A 20,878-nucleotide genomic window follows, 5' to 3' on the forward strand; every position below is an offset into this window, starting at 1 on the left:
GGGTAGTTGAAATCACCCATTATTAGGGTGTTAGGTTGTACCCTAATATTTTCCAGTGTATCAAAATATGTGGAGTAGGAATCCTGGGGCATGGTGGGGGATCTGTAGCAAGCTACAATTTGGATTGTGGCCTTGGCCAGAGTTAGTTGCACTTGGATAATCTCGGATGCATTATGCTGAGCAACTAGCCTGGAGGTGTGGATATCCTTAATGAATATGGACAGACCTCCACCTTTAGTGTTTTGGTCCAGGTTAGGTGGCCGAAAGGTGTGGTACAAATTATAGCCTGGTAATTCAGGGGTGCTCGCTAGAGCCTTGAACCAGGTCTCTGTCACTGCACAGATGTCGATGTTCTCCAATTTAAGGAGTACCTTGAGTGAGTGCATTTTGAAGTTTAGACTTCGAGCATTGAGTAGCATTACCCTCAGATTTTGCTTGCTTGTACCTGTTATGGTGGAAAATTAGAGCCTTGCCTAAAAAAGGCACTATAGGGGTAGCAAGAGCCTTAGCCAGTATCCGGAATCCCAAGGGCGACAGGTGCAGGCCATCTCTGGCAAAGCATCATGGTCTGTCGAGTATGTCATCCCAGGCAGACAAATACTGGTTCCCTTTAAAATGACACCAGAAGCTTAGCCAATTTTTGAAGTCAATCATTTTGTAATTCTACTGTGGTATCATTCTGGGTGATGGCAGGATGCTACTCAGGGCTAGGGTCATACCTGCTGGGCTACAAGATTGGAGAGCTCCTCCATGTCTCTTTTCATGTAGTCCAGGGAGGTACATCTCAGGTCATTCACACCAACATGGACAATGACAGAGTCATATTTGTACTTGTTGTGGAGTGACCTGAGTGCGTGCATTATGTGGCAGATCCTGGCACCAGACAGGCAGCTGACAGTAATTTTCTCCTTGTTTAGCCTGGTGAGTGGAACAGCAGTGTGCCTGACTATAGAGTCACCTATGACTAGACTGTTGGGTACGTTGTTATGCCTTATGGGATGTGGTTGAGTGGCACACTGAGTTTGTGGGCTATGTGTCATTTGGGTCATGTTGGGCAGTGGAGGTTGCTTGCGTTTCTGCTTTGGAGGTCTGTGTTACTTGGGCAGATTTTTATTGAGAGCCTCCATGAATGTAGGTGTGTGTTTTGTGTTTCTATGTGTGTGTTTTGGTGGTGTAGGTTTTTAGGGACTATGTGATGAGTGTGGTGTGGTGTGGTGCAAGTGTTTACCCTCTCCTCTTGACTGTCTAGTCCAGTCTTGGGTGAAGAGAGCTTTGCTTCTAGTTTGGCTATATAAGTGCATCTCTCACAGGTTGTAGTGTTGGGTGGTAGGAGGAGAGGGTTGTCTATGTACATGAGGCAATTGCTGCATTGCCCTAAGATGCCCAGATTCATCACGTAGAATGGAGAAAACACTGGGAGCTGACCCATAGACATGCCTGGATAGGTGCTTATTTATTTAGTATTAAAAACTGTTTTCCTCTAGACAAGTGAGGAAAGTTGAGTGCTGTAGTAATTTGTAGCTTATTTAGTGCTTACAACGAGTCCTGAACAAGTGCTGAGCTCAAAGAAACACATTTGAGTGATAAAACTAAAAATCTGTCTAGTTCTAAGGGAAATTTTGAAGAGCAGGCTTTATGGCACCAGGAATAGTTTAACCCTAGCTAAGAGGCGATGCATAAAGCGTTTTTTTTTTTAATATAGCAGTAGCAAATGAGTAAACCAATTTAAACAAATTAACCAATTAACCAATAAAAAGCTAAAATCTGAGCCCCACTCCAGCAGTCTTTGATCAGACAAGTTCTATCTGTACACTCCTGCTTCTAGGGTGCAGGGGAACCTTCTCCAAAAAAAGATGGCCTGGATTAGTGCTCAAGTTATACAAACAAAGCTAGATTCAGCAGGTCTGAATCTAGTCTATGCTACAGCAAACAAGGCGTACCAATTTCAGAAAGAAACAGTTCAAATAAGCAGGCACAATAAGCCTTTAACCAGAAACTCCCAGCTCAGAAGGGCAGAATCTACTCTCTCCTCCCACAAGAGTGCAGACCACACATTCTTAATGTAAAATAACTGGCCCTAAGTCCAAGTGCTTAAACCAGAACTAATACACTTTTAGAATAACAGACACTAAGCCTTCAAATCAGCAACTCCCTGCTTAGAAGGATGTAAGCTACCTGTTCTGCCACAGCAGTGCAGACCACACACTTTCTTAATGTAAAACAACTGGTCTGAAGCCCAAGTGCTTAATCCAAAGGCTTAGAATAACAGTTACAATTTAATCAGGCTATGAAAAAGCAGTAATAAATGCAGCAGATTCAATGCAATTAAGTACTTTTAAGAACAGGCAGTAAAAGCAATATAAATTAATAAAGTAGTTGTTGTGTCTTTCGGCTTTTCCCGGTTAGGGGTCGCCACAGCGGAACGCCAGTCCGCTAATAATTGGCAGTAGATTTTTACATGCAGAGTTGCCAGCTCTGATGCACAACCTTCAACAAAGGTACGCAAATTCACGCATGTCTCCACACAGAAGACGCTTTAGCTGAGAATCAAACAGGACAATGTTTTACTGTGAGGCAACAACGCTACCACAGCACCACCACCGCAGTAGTAAGAAACACAAATACAGTAAAAGCAGATGAATAAAGTGCAATTTTTTTATATAACAATTGAAAATGAGCAAACTGATTTACCCAATTAACAAGTAAAAAAGCTCAAGACTGAGCCCTGTTCTGGAAGTCTTCAATCAGACAAGTTCTAACTGCACACTCCTGCCACTAGGGTGCAGGGGAACCTTCTCCAAAAAAGATGGCCTGGATAGTGCTCAAGTTATACAAACATAACTAGATTCAGCAGGTGTGAATCTAGTCTATGCTACAGCAAACACAGCACACCAATTTCAGAAAGAAACAGTTCAAATTAGCAGGCACAATATGCCTTGAACCAGAAATTCCCAGCTCAGAAGGGCAGAATCTAGCCTCTCCTCCCACAAGAGTGCAGACCACAAACCTTTGTAATGTAAAATAACTGGCCTGAAGCCCAAGTGCTTAAACCAGAACTGATACACTTTTAGAATAACAGACACTGAGCTTTCAATCAGCAATTCCCAACTTAGAAGGATGTAAGCTACCTGTCCTGCCACAACAGTGCAGACCACAAACCTTCTTATGTAAAACAACTGGTCTGAAGCCCAAGTGCTTACACCAACAGGCTTAGAATTACAGTAACAATTTAATCAGGCTACTACCAAGCAGTAATAAATGCAGCAGAATAAATACAACTGAGTACATTTAAGAAGAAGCAAAAGCAAGATAAGGTAATAAAGTAGGAAGAAACACAAATACAGTAAAAGCAGATGAATAAAGTGCAATTTTTTTTTTGTCATTTTCCTTATACTCTGATAGTTTATTTTGCCATTTGACAGACTGTTCCCTGTTATTTAGGTAGGAGGAGAGTTAAGTAAGAGGACTGGGGAGCAACCTAGTTTTACTAGTTAGTTAAGCAATATGATATGAGACATTGTATCGAAAGCTTTTGATAGATCCAATAAGATTACTGAAGTGGTGAGGCCAGCATCAATGGCTTTATTTACAGTTTCAGTGAAAGAAAGAAGGGCTGTAATAAATAGTGTTATGAGCAGGATGGAAACCATGTTGGGTGGGGGCAAATAGGTCATTTTCAGATAGATATGTATGAAGTTGATTCTGGACACATTTTCTAGGATTTTTGATAAAGAAGAGAGCACAGAGATAGGCTGACAGTTGAAGATGTCATGGGAAATTCCATCTTTATGTAATGGAGTTATAATAGATTTTTTTCCACAATTGGGGGATTCAGCATTCAGAAATGGAGTGATTTATTATGGTGCTAACTGGATATGTGATTGCTTCTGCTGTAAGTTGAATATTTGGGAGGTAGATTATCAGTGGAAAGAGAGCAGGGTTTTAGTCTGGTTAGGAGTTTGACTATAAGAGAGGTAGGTGCTGGTTGAATTGTTAAAAATGGGACTGTATGAGCATTGTTAGAAGGGTTTGAGGAAGGAAAGGGAGTGTTATCAAGTAAGGAGCAGTTTCTGTCCTGTAAGATATTTGGTGAATCTTTGATTAGTTTTTGAATAGCAGTAATAAAAGGAGTGGGCGACTTGTTGTGGGCTCGTATCAGGTGAGGGGGGTGGCATTTATAAGGAGCCTGGATTAAGTCGAGAGGAAACATATTTCCAGACATTTTTTGGATTGTTTTTTAAAAGTGGTTAGCTTAGAGGAAAAGCATTTTTTTTGTCTTGTATGACTAGTTTCTTGGTTCTATTCCTAAGGTGAAGGAGATGTTGCTTGGTTTGTTTTGTTAACCAAGGGGTGTGGTTAAGTTTAGTTCTTTTGGTTCGGATAGTGGCTAAGGTAGTAAGGGTTTCTAGAAAAAGTTTGTTAAAGTAATTTATGGCATCATCTAGGTGAAGAATTTCTAGTGGGGCCCAGTTTAGTGCCTTCAGTATGTTTCTGAAGGTGGTCTTGTCAAAGCAGGTGAGATTCCTAGATATTTCGTAGTAGTGTGTTTTGGCTATTTGGGTGCAAATTATATAGGTATATGCTGGTAGGTGGTCACTTAGTATGTTAGGTAGGGTGCCTGAGTATCAAATAAAGACATTGTGAAAACACTTTGCATAAAATGATAGCATGTTCCGATGTTTTAGAAGCAGTTAATGAGAAACCAAATTTCTACACAAAAGAGGCAGTAAGTAAAATTACTTTTTAACAGAGATACCAGAGAACCAGTTAAAGGGAAATGTGGTACTTACAAATGTTTTAACTGCAACTTGTGTAGGTATGCCTCCAATGGAGAGAGTTTTTGCTGTGCTACCACATACAAGTCTAACGAATTCCTCATCAAGGGATTTTAAATGGGAAAGATTAAAAGAAAGTAAAAAAAAAACAATATTTATGAACACAGTTATGCCATCGAGAAAAAGTTCTCCTAATGCATTATACAGGCATTGTACTTTATGTATCAATTTTAAGAGCTTTATTTTGTATGTATTAGACTTTGCAGAGAACGAGAGATGTGAAGACAGTGAAGCCGAGTTAAACTATGCAGAATATGAATGACAATGCATTTCAAATGCATATAATTATCCAGGTTTTAATAGCACTATGGATTTTCAAAGTTATTTAAAGAAAAATAAACTTAAGCATTGTGACAGTTTTAGGGTAACTATTCCTTTCAGCAACATTTGGTTTTGGAATGCAGTCATATGATTCTTAAATATTATATACCATGGAGTGTTGATGTTTGAAAATAAGTCTGATGAAGTCTCAGTGTTTATTTTGTAAAGAGATGAAAGTGTTTATTGATTTTTTTGAAGACTGTGAGTATTTTTAATTATCTTAGATTGTTATAGTGCTGTTTCTTCTTTAACATTTGATATACTTTCATCTGAGAAGTTTTTGGAGCCATTTTTCCTTCTTTAAAAATGCATATAAAAGTATGCATAATAGTTCAAATCTAGCTGTTGGAAAAATGTCCAAATAATTGTTCTACTTTAAATACCTAGCATTTATTTCTACTGATTTCATTTAATAATAATCCACTATTTTATATTTTAACAAAAATGTTCAAGATAAAGACAGTATGTAAAGGCAGTGGGTGCATGTCATGGAAGGAAATAGGTGTAGGTCAATCATAATGAGAAAAGCATGAGAGATAATTGGAACAGCCTGACTAATGCCATATTAGTTTCAATATGTGCAGGAAGTAGCAGCAATTTAAATGCCAGGCTTAGCACAACTATGGGAAACAGCAGAGTAACGTAAACGACTGGCTAACAAATCGGAAATGCACTAATTATATCAGTGATGCCAATAAGGCTTTGCTTCTCTTTTCTTGTTTGAGTTCCATTAAATCATAATTTATTATAATAATTATCTTCCTAAAGTACTTTTAATATTTGTTTGAAATTACATATCTGTAAGGTTTAAACAACTCAGATGAATCTACGTGGCAGGCTTCCAATTATTTTTATATTTTGACAGATTTCTATCAGTGCTTACTAACTGCTCTATTCCTGTCTTGCTAGGTACAAGCAGTCACAAACAGATTGCAGTCGTTCTATTCTCTACAGAGCATCTTCTTTTACAGTGATGAACATTATCGCATCGCAGCAAATTTTGTACAAACCATATCTTATGAGTGGTGCATTTGATGTTAACATTGACTGTGTCTTTTTTTAATCAGTTATTGATTGTCTAAATTGGAGTCCATTATGTGTGACAAGCCATGAGCACTGTTAGTATTTAAGATATAGAGACTGCTCATCCCCAGCTCTGTGATGTGCATTCGCTGTGGAGATAAAATGCTGCATTTAAGGGAAGATCTCCGTGGTCGCTGTCTGTCAGTTTCTGCAGATGCAGGTTCATGTGCATTGATTCTCTAAGAACTGCTTAGCAGAATCACTTAGATTACCAGTGTAATCTCATATAATGTATATTTGTCTGGAATTAGTAAGGCTATGATTTTTAACATTCTGATACATTTTTAGATGTAGTTTATTCAGCATTATGATTTTATGGCAATAACTGCATATAATCAAAGACAAGCCATCCATCAAATCTAAAGAATGCAAAAAGTTTTAGCAATGTGAAAGTAAGTACAGTCGTACTGAAATAAGTTTATTAAGTTAGCTATTCTATATTAAATGGATGGATGCATAAATCAAAATGTTAGTAAAATGCCTACAGTCTTTTCTTTGTGATTAATGTTTGATTTACACCAGCACCATTTTTTGTTACCCTTATTTTTATAAGATTACTTTGAATTAGTAAGAAGATAAAGTAGCTTTCTCCAAACATGGAAACAACAGCTAAAAAAAAAAAAAAAGTATAAATCTGAAAAAGAGATGAAAGAAAGATATAAGTAAATAACAAATGCATCTAGTTCTTTCAAAGGGTACTGCTGTAAAGAAATGCTTCAGCATAGCTACAGAAATTCTGTCAGGGTGTCCTCCTAAATAATAATTCCAACAAATGTCGCAGAACAAATAATCCAGATGACGTGGATTTTACAATTTGCAATACACGCACACACACACACACACACACACACATATATATATATATATATATATATATATATATGTACACAATTTTAAAAATTTAGCTCTGATCCCCTAGAATTACCACAGTGCATGTAAAGGACTGAGAAGCTACTAGACATTATGACGTTAAGGGCCGGTTATGTAATTTACTTAAATACTACATGTTAATCTTTTTCAGTCATAATGTATAAAATCAACCAGCATTTTTTCAAAGGGAGAAATATGCTAGAGTGACTACATAAAGCTCAAACAGACACAGGGTTAATATATAGACTCTGCAGTGTCAGTTACTAGAGGTTAGACCTGAACCCTTAGACTAGAGATATGAGGCAGAGTTCTTCTTACTGCAAGTACTGTGCCATAGTTCTGCATACAGACTTTGAAAAAGGCTCCACAGCCTACTAGTCAGCAAGAGTGGAGAGCTTGTCATTAACGTAACATGAAAATATTGCAACACCTTACTAAAACAAGTGGCAGTTATGTTCTGGGCCAGTGAAAGTGGTGTGTGTGTGTGTGTGTGTGTGTGTGTGTGTGTGTGTGTGTGTGTGTGTGTGTGTGTGTGTGTGTGTGTATAGCTAAAGATTACTATTCTGTTTATTGGATGTGCTTGCAACATGTCAGTGCTGAAATTCATAACCTTCCACTTGCATATTACCACTCTGATACCACACTAACTTTGGGAACAGGAAAATTCTTTGTTTTCTTGTTTCTCTGATACTGTGTAATCTAACATCAAGTGATATCGCAGTAGCACTGATCGCACAGCTCCACTATAGTCAGATTCCAACTCAGTGAGGAACAACTTATCCAGTAAAACAAGTGCACAAGCATGCACAAACACATAGATACATCTCCACAAGTGAATACTCGAGACATACACAAAAACACAGACAGAGACACACACCAACATTTATATGGATACAGTTTCTGAATAAAGTACTTTAGATGTAAATAAAAAAAATGAGAGTTCAAAATGTAGAATGATATCAGCTTTTCTACCCTGATCAACTTTCATCTCATTGAAGAATTTATAATCATGGTGAGGTGTGATGGCCATGGAATTACAATGCATGGGATAGAGGGAGGGGTGAGGGCTCTGCCATCTGCAGTGAAGGTTGGGGAGCTTTGTCACCCACATATAAATAACATTCTGGGCACTGCAAATTTGTATTTTGTTGTCAGCAAAATAGAATTTCCTAAAATGTTCTTCAGCAAAGTATCCCTCAATAGATAAATACAGGCACACATATATACATACATATATGTATATATGTATGTGTATATATATATATATATATATATATATATATATATATATATATATATATATATATATATGTGTATGTGTATATATATATATATATATATATATATATATATATATATATATATATATATAAAATATGCATAGCTGTCTAGATATCTATGTCTAATCTATATCTGTATATATATATATATATATATATATATATATATATATATATATATATATATATATATCTATAGACACACACACACATGTGTCTGTGTGTGTGTATCCATAAATAAAAAGAAACAGCCAAATCTCAATGTTTACAAAAGTTGACAACAAAAATCTGACTTTGCAAATGTTGATACGCTACTATCAGAATGTAGAACATAACCATTTTTTTGCAGGGGGTAAGCCCCCTGCACCCATTATGTGGGACGTTATACCCCATACCCCCTGCTAATTATAACTCCAAGATCACAATTTCTCAGGAAAGACTGAGAATTGTCTGATCTCACACACCTGTCGATTATCTATTTAGTCAATCAAATTTTGTCGGCTAAACAGATACTGACCAAAGGTAGAGTCGACCAACTTCAGTCATCCCATACATGTATAATGTATAGATAGAGGTATATCAAGGAACACACACATACACACACACACACACACACACACACACACACACACACACACACACACACACACACACACACACACACACTCTTATACAGATAATATTTTAAAGAAAAGTTATCTGTCATAACTGAACTTAAAATTCCTGAGGTACTGAACATCCTGATGCTACCCTCAATAAAGAGACTACAAAGGTCCAGATAAGTTTTTGGCCTGGACCTCTGTGCAGTGTTAGAACACAAATTAAAGCCTGATATATTATTAATCTTAAATCTTAGGTATTATTGAGGAAGTTGGAGACGAAAACGTTTCACTGTGTGTTATACTGTGTTGTTCAGTTTGTGTTTACCTGGTATTAAACTGTATTTTATTCAACGTACCCAACGGACTTGATTTATATGCGCTTGGTGGACTGTGGTGTTTGCTTTTGGTTATTGGTTTTATTGTACGCCACTTGCTGCTTACTACTATATTATTAATCTTAGTTTGACCTTCTAAATGGAATGTTACATTATAAATGGCTTAAACAGAGAGCTAAGACTTAACTAAATGACCACAGATTATTACCAGTCTTAAGTAGTTTAAAATCCCCTCCATACATTTCTATGGAGATGTGTTCTAAAAGCTGCTTCTCAAAAATCAGTCTATAATGCATTGCTAAAAGAACAGACAATGTGAACTGTTCACCTGTTTATTTCATTGTCATGGTTAGGTGATTTCAAAAAGCTTTACTGTGTTTCAGGATAAGACACAACAACTAAAATATAATAGGCGATTTCAGTAATTTACAGTCATCTGGCTAAAATGAATGTCTAGCTCACATAACATAATGACACAAGTAATAATGTTTTGCCTCCCTCAACAGATGATGTCTGCAAATGTTAATGATCATACTCCCTCAGTATTTACTGTCTTCAGTAGAGGCCTAAATATGCTATACAAATCATAAATTTTAACTCACGGACATACAATGAGTTTCTGTAATCATATGTTTTGTTGATGGTCAGTAGGTGGATTTGTTTCTGTTATTTAAAAATGATTAACTCTTAAAGCAATTCAGAAGAAGCAGCAGTCGTCATTCTGAACACTTTTTAAGAAGTGGATAAACAGATGACTGACTTTAGGTCACTATCCTCAGGAGTAAAACTGGTGTAGTGACTGTTCAAGAGAATCTTAAAATAATAGCTCTTAGGCTCAAATCTCATAAAGTCACTTATTATTCTAATCTAGACTGTTGCTTGGTAACTCTATGGATCAGTGCCTCTGGATATGAATCGAACAAGAAGTAAGTCATCATCCCCTCCCAAAAAGCAAGATACTTTTAAGCACCATGACTCACCCTGGGGTAATATAAAATCGCAATCAATGAGATTACTGTGCAGGTTCTGATGACAGTCTTGTAGTTTCAAAGATTCTACAAATTATTTTACCTAGATTTTTTTTCTTATGGCACGTGGTATCATTTTGGGAAAAAAAATAACATTAATATTGATCTTAGGACTGCCACCTAATTTCTAAGTAACGCACAAAGAACACTTTTAGCTGTTCAAACAACATTAATTAACAACAACATTTCTGTTAATTTTTATCAACGGTAAGTATAAACTCACCTGCAGTTATTTTAAAATATACTGCATTATGCTAAACCAAACTCTTGGTAACTGATGAACTGCATTTGACACTTTAAGATTCTTCCTTGTGCATATTTACCTTGAACTTTTCTGATTGCACTTTTCTTGTTGGATGCTTTCTTAAAAAAATGCATGCATATTTATTTACAAAGCAAATAGGAGTCAAATGATGCTTTCGGTACAGTAACAGAATATATCACAACCACATTCATTCAACTGGACATATGGCCAATTTTATATTTATTTGGTAGTACAGCTGCAGCCTGGTATGGCCAGTATTAGAAAAAAAAACTTTATGTCATGATTTCCAGCCTATAACAGATTATTTACATGGCTACTTGTCATTGCTTTCACTGGTATAACTTACTAAGAAATCATTGGATACTTAGAATATCTGTATTTGTATATGCATTTGCAATAATATTTGCATTAGAGACAGTGACTGTTAAAAAAAAAAAAGTTGTACATTTTATTGTAACACGCTGCTCTTCATAAAGTAACAGATAGAAAAATGCTACGATTTGTGAAATTTTCCCAAAACCAGATTTGCATTTATGGAATCTTCATTACTGCCAGAATATGCTACTGTTAAAAGCTGTCTACTAAAATTTGTGTTATAATGGTAACAGTGGCACAGAGGTTAGCTCTGCCACCTCATAACACATGGCTCTCCAGTCACTTCTCTGCAAAGGCTGAATGTCCTCTCTGCATGGGGTGTTGCTGGGTGCTCCAGTCTCCTCCTACAATCTACCGGCCAGACTTAAATAAACCGGCATTCCATTAAATTGTCTATGTGTGTGTGTGTGTGTGTGTGTGTGTGTGTGTGTGTGTGTGTGCGCGCAAGTGAGTCCGCGTGCGTGTGCCATAAGGGAGAGTGTACATCTTATGATGCTTGGCACCCTATTCAGGATGAATTTCTATGCCCCTGAGATTGTCCAGCCTGGTAAATCAATCTGTACTAGACTGAGCAGGTGACTTAAGAATGAGGTAATAAATGAATAACCCCAATCAAATCTGAACTACAGGATGCCATAGCAAGTTTTGATGTTTCTACTTCTGTACTTATGATAGTTTTAGTTTTGTTACCAATTTTCTGTTTGAAAGGTTGTCTCTGCACAGAACATTATGTAGCATACAACAAATTTGTATAAAGACAAAATTACTTTTTCCACAGAAATGATGAAAGCTCAGACTAAATAAAATAAACCTTTGAAATTGGTTTTACAGACTACTCTCAGTCTACTAAAACCTAAAACTGATTTATATCATGGAAATATAATAACATGAATGTTATTACATTGTTTGCAGCCTAGTTAGTGAAGCAGTGAAGCATAGCACTATGGACTGCGTATGCTTAATGATATGCTGGCTGTTTCAATAGACACTCAATGTTTATGGCATAAGTAATGCTGACATTTCTTACTTAAAAAGATGCATATGGTTGGATTCAGAAAAGTTAACATAAAATGTTTGGCTGGTTATTCCGCTCCACAAAGATGGAGCCACAACAGACCCCAGGAACTATCAGCCTATAAGCCTGACTAGCTTGGTCTGCAAGGCTATGGAGTGATTCATCATGGATCTCATTAACAGAGACATTGGGAACCTCCAAGTACTGGACCCTACACAGTTCGGCTTTGTTAAGGGCAGATCATGCCTCCTAAACCTGGTTGACTTCTTTGAGACAGTTACCAAGGCTATAGAGGAGGGAAAGGTGGTCCACACAGCCTACCTAGACCTTGCAAAGGCCTTCAACACCATTTCCCATTCTGGTATTATAGACAAGATCACTAGCCTGAACATAAACCCCTACGCCATGAGATGGGTCGCCAACTGGCTCACAGACAGAAGGCACATGGTAAGAGTTGCGGGAGCTAGGTCTGACTCTAAACTGGTTACAAGTGGCATTCCCCAGGGCTGAGTCCTAGGACCCCTCCTGTTTGGCATATAATTCTTATAGGTAAAGGCAAGCACAAGAGGACTATGGCTGACCAAGTATGCAGATGACTGCAAACTAGGGGCTATAATTGGCTCTCCAGCTGACACAGACATCCTCCAAAAGGGTCTCACTGAGACAGATACCTGGTATCAAAACCATGGCCTCAAGCTAAATGCCAAAAAGTGCATAGTCATCCCCTTTGGAAAAAACAAAGTACCCACAAATTACCACATAGGTGGTAGCCCCCTAAATATGGAGTAGATAGTAATCTCTCCTTTGATAATCACATTGCCAAAGTGGTTAGAAAATCCTTCTGTGTGGCCCACCTAATCACAGAAGGGTTTGCATTCAGATCAAAAGAGGTCAGTGTGCATCACTCATCAGACCCATCATAGAGTACAACACCCCATTTGGGATGTACCTTACAAGACACCTGCAACAGCTGGAAAGACCACAGAAATACCTCACAAATAGGATCACTGGCCTCAAACAGATGCCCTAGGCAACTCAACTGAAGAAACTCCAGCTGTACTCAGAGGTGGTCTCTGCCTGACATACAAGGCCATGTCCAACCCTGAATTGATGGACATGCTCCACCTAAAGAAAACCATATAACCTCGAGCCACATACTCTAGGGATCTAAACCTCACCACTACAATAACTATGGAGTGCTGCAGGGATAGATTCCTGTCCCAGAGACTTCCCATGCTCTGGAACAAGATTCCAATCTACATTAGGCAGAGCTCCTCACTAACACTCTTGAAAAGTTTACCCGGGGATCACTTCAGTGGCTCTGCTGGACAGAGGTACAGGAAACTAATCTAACTGACTAGGCTTATAAATGCTTTTGGGCAGATAGCCTAGTACCTACCTATGAACCTATGGTGTAGTTTACTACAACACAAAGGCATCATGTGTTCTTGTTTGGAAATGCCTGTGGTAAGGCATTATTGAATTCCTCAGCTGCGTAACTTACATTGGTCATCTGAGTTAATGAAATGGCCAAAAGCTCTTGTTCAATTTATCATGTTAGAGGTAAGTCATTGGCAGTCTAGGGAATAGATGGTTTGTTTATTTGTTTAGCTACATTGTTAGTGGTGTGTGTGTGTGTGTGTGTTTGTGTGTGTGTGTGTGTGTGTGTGTGTGTGTGTGTGTGTGTGTGTGTGTGTGTGTGTGTGTGTGTGTGTGTGTGTGTATGTGTGTGAGTGTGTGTACACTGACTCATTAGTAACTATAGGTTGGCAAACTTCTTCAGACAAGACCAATTACCTTAATCAATTAATCACCCATTTTAAAGCTGTAAAGTCAAATTAAATTCAACATTTTTAAAAACAAGAATAAAGACAAGAATGAAAACAAATATAAAAACAAGCATAATGAATAGTAACCAACAGATACTCAGTGACATAACAAAAACTGTACAAAAATGTCAAAATTGTACATTTTAACTAATAAAAACTAATGCTTAATTAAATCACACTACATAGTCATCTTTTAAAACTTAATAATTTTAAAATACTAGAAATTGAACAGTTCGTTCAATCCTGGATAGTGATACGCATTTAACCTAATCTGCCACATTAACTCGTGTTCCTCCAACCTGACTTGAATTGGGATTGAATTAAATGGAGATGAGTTTTTTGGAAGTAGATTAGTTAAGTACTTTAATAGTACTACTGAATTTTTGGTTTTCACTTGTACATTTAGTTACGAAAACATTGCTTACTTGGACCTCCATTTATCCAAAGACTTGAACTTGTCCTGTTATGTTGCCAAATACATTACACTAGTTGTCACCCTTTTTTTCAGAAAAAAGCCGTTGTTAAGGGACAACTTGTCAGGGCAGCTAAAATAGTGAGTCATGAAGTCGACTTTATCAATGAATGTGCGATGTGTGAATGTACTTAAGAGCATGTTCTTGTTTATTTAGCCTTATGTCAGAACCGTCCAGCTTTTTACGTAGGCAAAATGGAGCATAGGCTCCGTGACCGCATGTATGAACATATTTATGCGGTCAAAAAGGCAAAGTTAGACAATGCTTTAGCTAAGCATATATCTTCGTGTCCCAACCACTCTTTTAAGTTTATGGTCATAGAACAGATTTCTCATGATGTTAGGGGTGGCCCAATTCAAGTCAGGTTGGAGGAACACGAGTTAATGTGGCAAATTAGGTTAAATGCTTATCACTATCCAGGATTGAACGAACACTGTTCAATTTCTAGTATTTTTAAATTATTAAGTTTTAAAAGATGACTATGTAGTGTGATTTAATTAAGCATTAGTTTTTATTAGTTAAAATGTACAATTTTGACATTTTTGTACAGTTTTTGTTATGTCACTGAGTATCTGTTGGTTACTATTCATTATGCTTGTTTTTATATTTGTTTTCATACTTGTCTTTATACTTGTTTTTAAAAATGTTGAATTTAATTTTTTATGTGACTTTACAGCTTTAAAATGGTTGCATCACTTAATTGTGATCAATTGATTAAGGTAATTGGCCTTATGTATATAAGAGTTTGTTTTTTAACATTAGTCTTGTCTGAAGAAGTTTGTCAAAGGAGGCAAACGAAAAGCGCTTTACAATAACTCATTTAGCCATTTGAACGTCCGTTCCTTTCCTCACAGTTTTTGTATTTTCATTAGTAAATATAGTCTTTTTTTTTTTTTTTTGACTAATAAGAGGCATGAGACTCTTAACGTCTGGCATGAGTCAATGATTAGAACAGTCTGTGAGTTACAAGAGAGAGAGAGCACACAAAAGAAGGGACAGCAGGAACATCTTGTAAAATCAATAAGAGATAGTCCAGAGGGAGGAGCTGTGCCTGTGTGTGTTGGGGGGGGGGGCTTCAGTACAAAGCAGAGAGGAACACTGGAAATCACCAGGAGGCATATTTAAAATGTTACCTGGACTCACTTGAAAAGTTATGAAAGCAACAACTCTCATCATTATATACCTTACAACCACTGAAAAGAATGGAACTCCAATGTCTGACATTATTTACAGACTGAAAAGTTCCATGAGTCATAGTGACAGGGACAAAATAAATAAGAAGAAACATTGCAGATGTTTTGTCAACACACAGAGAAGTAAGAGTTATCTTGGTGTGAGGGTGTGTGTGTGTGTGTGTGTGTGTGTGTGTGTGTGTGTGTGTGTGTGTGTGTGTGTGTGTGCGCGAGAGAGTCTTTGTTTAAATGTGTATACATGTGTAGAAGAGACACGAAGGGTGCCTCTGCCAATGTGATGCTTGGGCTGCAGTTATGATTATCGCAGTAAAGTGCTGATTTGAACTTCAGATATTTAAGAGGGATTCAGAGACATGTAAATTATCCAGTAATTAGGTATTTGATAAATGTGGCTATCCTGGCTCTGAATCGCAATTACCTGCATTGTTGAAACAGCCAGTTTTGGCCACAGGTCTTACTGGCAGTCATGGGATTCTTTCTAAATCTCTGGGATAAGCAGTCTTATCCTGATGAGCATTAATGTAGACAAATTAAACATATTCACTGAAATAATTTGTTATGCACAATTAAAACATCAATATTTAAAACTTGTTTAACTTTTCATTTAGTTAGCTATGCCAAATAACAAACATCCTTTAAACTGAAGTATGTTATGTCAAATGACAGACATCTTTTAATGGGACGCATGTCACGTTAGACAACAGACATCCTTTAAAGGGATCTCTTCTCCTGGTTCCCCTTCAGAAGGTCGAACGGCTGAAATCTCAAAACGCATATGGCCAAAGCCATGTGCTCAAATTTCAGAAGCTCGACCTTCTGAAAGGGAAAGAAAAAAAAAACAAGAAAATACAAAACAGTGTTTCTGCAGGGGGGCAAGCCCCCCAGCACCCCCCACAACCCCGCTACTTATTTATTCTAACTATGAGATCGCACTACAGTACAGAAAGGGAAATCTCCCATTCTGCGTATGCTGATCCCCATTCAGAAGATCAAGCTTCTGAAATTTTGAGCATATGGTCTCGACCATATGCATTTCGAGATTTCAGCCATTCGAGCTTCTGAAGGGGAACCCTTCTCCTACAGTGTAGCATGATTAGGGACAGTTAATAAATAATAACCACATTAAACAGCCCATATCACCAGATTTTATTAACTACATTAAATGTCATTTAATAACCAAACAAATGGCATAAGAAAATTGCAAGAGTTAAAAAAAAAAAATGACCATAGCAAACAAATTAATGATGGGCAGTATTAATGGCCACAACACTGAAAAAGTTTCAACAGTCAAGCAACATTTGGAATACCTCTCACTATAATTCATTCTAACCCACCTTAGAGCAAATCAAGTGCCAGTCATCCTGAAATACAGGTCAAATAGACCAGAACAAAGAATTGGTGAAAAAAAGAGGCTCCCTTTCTGGACAACACAGCCCATCTAATGCTGCCTCCAAATGCAACTCTACTTAGCAAAAACACCAAACATGTTATCAAAAATTTAGCAAGACACAGAAGGTGGAGTAATGCCAAACAAACACCTGCACAAAGCAGACCAAAATCCTCTATGTCCAGTCTATAAATACCCCTGCCCCCTTACCTCATATCTCACTTCCTTCAAACAAATAAAAATAGGCATCTCCTCAAGTGAGCATCACCTAATTCAGTTACTTCACTGTATTTAATATTAACTGATCATAATACATAATAAAGGGCATTGTTCAGACATTATCTCCATACTGTATTACATATTTTAAAATCCAAGATTTCCATAAAGTGAAGTAATTATATCTGAAAATTGTATGTGGTGAGTTTTACTGTCATACCAAAACTATTAAGTCACACATTTGGTACATTGTTAGAGAAAATCCACCTATACCAATATGTATCTTGAAAGCATGTTAGAATGTAAAACTACTGTTAACAAGGATATGACGAAAGCATTTTGAATTTCAGCCGACATATTGTATTTAATGTACTGCATGAATGTGCTTTTTTTTTTTTATTATTCATATTTTGAAACTGAAGTAAAGGTTTAAGAAAACATTTGTTGTTTACATCCTAGCCTAATGTTAAACATATTATTGTTATTATATAATATTATTATAGTGTATAATTACATAACAATTATATTGTTATATTATTATATAATATTATTATATTTTTATTCTTGCCGTCATGTTACCTGCTATATGTCCAGAGTAGTTTGACCACAATGGATGCTGTAATGAATGGGAAAACACAATAAAACACCTTTAAAGCCTGAGGCTGTACAAGCTTCAGTGTCAAACAGACATGCTCACCACTTGCAGCATACCTAAACAAGTCTGTCTCTATTAGCACTGTGCTAGTACTGTTAACAAGTCAAACTCTGTGACACTAGCAAAGATTGGGTGCATACAATAACTTCTACTGTGAACATTCAGTTTTTCTTAATACTTTTCCTACTCAGCCATTCTCCTGATATATCCATAGTCTGTATTCCTGATTACAATGGCAAGAACCCATCATCCATTCTTAACCATTTCCCCTGCCTTCTAACTCATGGACCCTTGGTCGGCCATCTTTATTCCCCAACAGTTATCATTACTGTATGTGTTTCTTTTCTTTCCCTCTCTCTCTCACCTTCCATTCAGATCTATACTCAACACCAGTATCACCATGCTATTCCAATATATCTCTCCCCAATCCTAGTTTTCCATGTTACAGTTTATCTTACTTTTCTTCTCTCTGTATTTCTATATCCTCCTGACGTTCTGTTACACATCCCATTTGCATCATGCAGCTTATTTGTAAATGCTGATATATTCTTGCCTTTTGTCATTGTAGTCATTGTGCCTGTTGTGTAAATGCCTATCACAGTTTATTGTACTTCATGCCTTTAACCTTGAAGATTTTCTCCCGGGGCATTTGCACAGTCAGACCTTCCAGGGAAGCAAGTGGAAAAATAAATAAATAAACACATACATATGTAAATACATAAATAAATATCTCATCAGTCACTGATCGAGCAGCTGTTATTCATGCAGGCCAGAGGGAGTTTTCCTTTCCCTGGTCCCATAACCTTCCTTAGTGGCTGATACATATACAGGTTCAAAGGTCTTGCATGGCCTCTCTGTTTGGATGCCCAGTCCTGTACATGCTTCATTAAGGTCACTTCATGAGTACAGACTGGCAGAACCGGTCACATATCTTGGCCTATAGACTGCATCCTGTGCATCTCTCTCTGCAGTTGGTTCTGGCATTGTAGTTTGCCTTCCACCAGGATGGGTATATTGCAGTGACTCCTCACACATCCCCTCCATCTTCCAATCCTCAAGTGAAGAGTCAATACCTGCTTCTGGGTCACAGTCAGGGCTTTACTTCACTCTTCCATGAAGATGAGTACTGAAATAGATTCTCACATGCTTTGCTTGCATAGAAATTTATCTTATGAGCTGGTATCAGATTGGATGGCTCCTTTTTCATTATTTGTTCTTTTTATAAGTGAAGTCATTGTCTCAATAGATATTGTTGGAAAATCCAGCCTTTGAAAATTATATATTGGTAGCAATAAAGTACAAGAATTTATTCAGGACAGGAAAGGAAATCTTGTAAGACAGTAATGTCGTAGCTGGTTACATAGTATATTTAATCTCATAAAATCGTGTGTGTGTGTGTGTGTGTGTGTGTGTGTGTGTGTGTGTGTGTGTGTGTGTGTGTGCGTGTGTGCGTGAGAGTAATAAAGAATATATGTCCATACATTTTATTCAAGACATTGAGCTAGTATGTATATATGCTAGAATTTGTATACAGTAAATAGTTCATACACATTAGTGAATGTTCAAGGAATTAAAACTCAGTGCATATATTTAAGTAAGTAGGTATATGGAGATCTTGCATTTTGCTTTCCATCTGTGAACCCTTCAGAGGAATTAACATCCTTAGCAGGCACTGACTGATTCCTTTTGTGGATTTCAGATAGACTACCTGTCCATTACATTTAATGCTCGTTTGAAATCTGAATGCCATGGCTTGCTACAGTGAGAGAGCAATCATAGGATAATACATTTACAGACAAGCACTTGCTTGGGAACCTGCTCAAAGAGAGCATTTATCTACAAATGAACAAGGTAAAATGCCAGTAAAATGTGACAGGCTTATAGCCAGTTTTTTGACTCTGTCAGCAGAAAAGATGAGCTCAGTATTAATAGCGGACTCACATTGTAAAACACCACAAATTGTTTCAGACTTGAAAGACTGCTAAATGCAGAAAAAGGTAAAACAGAGCAGTAAATGCTAACAGTAGTGTATTACTCTCACTAGTAGGGATATAAATAAGGCTAATAGCCTAAAATAGCTAGTAGTAAAAATACACATATTTATTGGTTGTTAAAATTCAGTAATAGACTCACACAATAACAGCTCCAAAAAAATGTTGAATGCTGGACTTCTAACACAAAAATTTTTATAAACAAAGTCAGAATTAATTTAATATGATATGCAGATATATGGTAGAATGCAAGAGTCATATAATTCACACATATTCATTCAATGGAGTAAGAAACATGCAAAATGATGTTGAGCAACCCTTCTCTGCACCAGCTTAAGGTATTTTTCTGAAAGCAATACACAATTTTTTGTGACACAATAAGTTATTTCCTAAGGACTTAGAAACATTTTTCTTTCATTTAAACATTATTAATTTGCTATGTGATCTCTGAGAAGTTAAAGATAATCAGTCCATCAATTTATAACCCTCATCAACATTTTTCCACATGGGGTCAGGGTGTCACACCAACACTGACCATCATCTAGAGCCACTGTTCACACTACCGGGAGACTAGCCTTACCACAGTAATTAAAAAAAATATGTGACCCACTATTTAAGCTAGCCACTAATTGATTTAGTTAAAAGAGGCTGTCTGCTTAGTAGTCACCACTATGAAATTTGGTCATGTTGGTTTACCAATATCCAGGCTTTTTATCCAGCATGGTGAAACCCATATCTGTAAACTTCACCAGAAATCAATAAGCTGGCATCACTGAAGCATCTGGTAGAGGATTACTACTGTTATGCACTTGAGTAATTTTAAAATACTTTCCTAATGTTTTCAAATAGGTGTGTTGTATAAAAATGATTTTCAGACAGTACATATATATTTTTTTTCAAATTGCAAATTGTGAAGATATTGCTATCATGCCATTTATATGTACATAATTTCACTTGCGCACATATGTTCACACTCACACACACACACACACACACACACACACACACACACACACACACACACACACACACTCACACACACACACACACACACACATATACACATTGGAATATCTGACAAAAAAAAGGCTTGAAATCCAGGAAAAGAGCAAATGTCAAAGATCC

Source organism: Protopterus annectens, chromosome 1.part1 (assembly GCF_019279795.1).
Source record: "Protopterus annectens isolate FY-2018-M chromosome 1.part1, PAN1.0, whole genome shotgun sequence".
Lineage (NCBI taxonomy): Eukaryota > Metazoa > Chordata > Ceratodontiformes > Protopteridae > Protopterus > Protopterus annectens.